Consider the following 2,595-nt stretch of genomic DNA (forward strand, 5'->3'; position numbering starts at 1 on the left):
CATTTGACAATGAGCCCCCAACCTCCCCCCTCAAGCTAGGATAATAAAATAGAGAAAAATGCAAAAATAGATATTAAAATGTCTTAGCCCCAGGAAAAGGAGGCAGGTGATTTTCCTTTTTCCAAGTCACTAAATCCTCAGCTCTGCTAACCCACTCCCCATTTACTTTTCTGGGAAGGGATACATCTGAAGGTCATTTATCCCATGTAGTCATCCTATGACCAAGCATCAGGGAGAATTGAAGCAGGCTGATTTGCACATGCAAATGAAAAGCCCCCAGTACTCAGCAAGGTCTGAGGGGAGGGTTTTATTTCCCTCTCAATAGTCCCTGTTGATCAGACTCCCTGATGGACCCATTTGGGGAGTGGGGTTTGCTGGTCCTGAGATTGGTTTGCTCATCCCTCCTATAACAGGACACTCCTGGTTATTAACCCTAACATGGAAAAGGAAGAAACCAATAGAATCAATACACTTAGCCCCTTCCCCCACAAAAAAAAAAACTAAATTAAAATTAAAAATTAAAAGCAACAACAACAACAAAACAGATGAATCCCAGGTTTTCTTTTTCTTTTTTAATCCAAAGCCCAGTCAACATTTCTCTAAAGTAACAGAAACTCCCTCCAAGGTATAAGTGAGTCAGACACTCTTGTCCACCGAGTGATTGTATTGGTTTAAGAATAGCTGCATATGAGGTAATAAGAGCTGTCTCAGGGGGCAGGGGGTGGGATGCACAGGGTGCATGGTCTGTATCTTCTGTTCAGAAATTTTGTCCCCATTTTTGGCATCACTAGGCAGGCTGGGTGGCGTCTCTGCCCCATTCTAGAGTGGCATAGAGTAGAGTGGAGTAGGGAGGGCAAAAGGAATAAGTCATGCCAGAAAGAGAAAGAAGACTAAGAGAGACAAGGAAAGAAGTAGGGTAGAGGACAGGGATGAGGGGGGAAACAGCACTTGAGATGCCTTCTTCGTGAAGGGAAAACTCCATATGCCCCTCTGCCTTATGCTTCTCCTCTGGGTGGGGTGTGTCCACTGGATGTCTGGGACCTCTCCAAGAGTCACCCCCTGTGGCCCCACCCCTGAGACAGAAACTGGATCAGTTGGACGTGTCAGAGTGAACACTCCCAGGCCCCTCTGTTGGGGATGTCACTGAAGATGTGGTCACTGCCTCTTGACATCCACTATTAGCTCTCATTTCCCCGGGGGCGGTACATCTGGTCTCTCACAAGGCTATCCCCACAGTCCCCAGGGCCCACTGAGTGACGGAGCAATTCCACCTGGGAGCTGGGGTAGGAGTCTCCGTTGAGCCCGGGCATCCCTAGGAACATGTCTCCAGATCCTGAGAGGTTGAAGGAACTACCAGGGCCTGCAGAAGAGGGAGGTGATGGGGAACTGGCATGGCTATGCCCGCCTTGAATGACGGACACAGCAGTTTTCACTGTGTAGATTTGCTTCTTCCTAGAACTTCCTGATATTCCTTTTCTATCTGATCCGCTTGTTGCCAAACCAGTTAGAGACCTGGGAGACTGTGATCCCACACTTCTTGGTGAGCTCCTCCTTGGCTGCCTCACTGGGATGAGGGTTGCTCAGATGGGAGTAGAAATACTAGTTTAAGACCTCAGTGGCCTGTTTGCTGAAGTTCCGGCGTTTTCTTCCGGCATCCAGGAAACGGGAGCTAAGTATCATGACAACTTCACACGTGCTTTGTTTGAGTTGCATCTGAATGGCATTGAATTTTCGGTGGATGATGCCAACTATACACTCTATCTCCTTGGGAGCCACAGGTCGTGTACAACTCTGCTCTCGAAGCAGGTTCATCACATGTCTATTCATACTTCTCCAGCTCAGAATGGTAGATATGGCGGATCTGGGCCACTTTACTTCCATAGTCAGAGCGCTCAATGGAGTTATCAGGAGACACTCCAACCCCAGAGGCTGTTGCTGCTGCAGCAGCAGCTGCGGACCCTCCTCCCTTCTCTGGTCCTGCCACCCCTTCTGCCAGAAGCATGTTGTCCAGACACATGAGTTTGGGGTCCACGGGCTCTTCCTCTTGTGAGCTCCCAATTCTGAGCCCAGTCTTCTCTTTGATCTCACATAGGACACTAAAAAAGAGCAGGCTTCATTGGGTGGCAATTCAGGGCATGTTTCTTGGCCTGGGCCTCATCCAGGCTTTGGTCAGTGATGGTCATGATCTGCTGTAGCATGTCCCTGATGTCCTGCTTTTCCCTGTCCTCCTGGGACAGGGTTCTCCACCACTGGGAGGTTCCCCAGGGCCCCCTGGCTCCCCACCTACTAGCCCCAGACCTCCCTGGCCCCTGCCTGGAAGGGGCGGCCATCCATGGCTGCGGGGGGGCCGCCTCCCCCCCGGAGTCCCCTCCCTGATCAGCCCTTCCTCTCTCGCCAGTTCCCCCCTTTTCTTGAAAAATTGCTTGGGCCGATGCTCCTACTGCCCCCCAAAGCCCTCCCCTCTCCCCCTTCCCCCTCTCTTGGTTCACTGGGGGGCCCCTGCCCTTGGGGGGAGCTCTAGGATATAGGCTGGGCCCCCCCAGAGGAGACCCTGGCCCCCTGCAGCAGAGAAAATGGAGCCGGAGAGAGAGGAGG

At 51.6% G+C, this 2,595-nt stretch overlaps 1 pseudogene; it reads right to left on the minus strand.

The window, feature by feature from the left end:
* Positions 1-1,090: 1,090 nt before the first annotated feature.
* On the minus strand, positions 1,091-2,320 carry LOC122743545 (annotated as a pseudogene).
* Between the last annotated feature and the right edge of the window lie 275 nt (positions 2,321-2,595).

Source organism: Dromiciops gliroides, chromosome 2 (assembly GCF_019393635.1).
Source record: "Dromiciops gliroides isolate mDroGli1 chromosome 2, mDroGli1.pri, whole genome shotgun sequence".
Taxonomy (NCBI): Eukaryota; Metazoa; Chordata; class Mammalia; order Microbiotheria; family Microbiotheriidae; genus Dromiciops; species Dromiciops gliroides.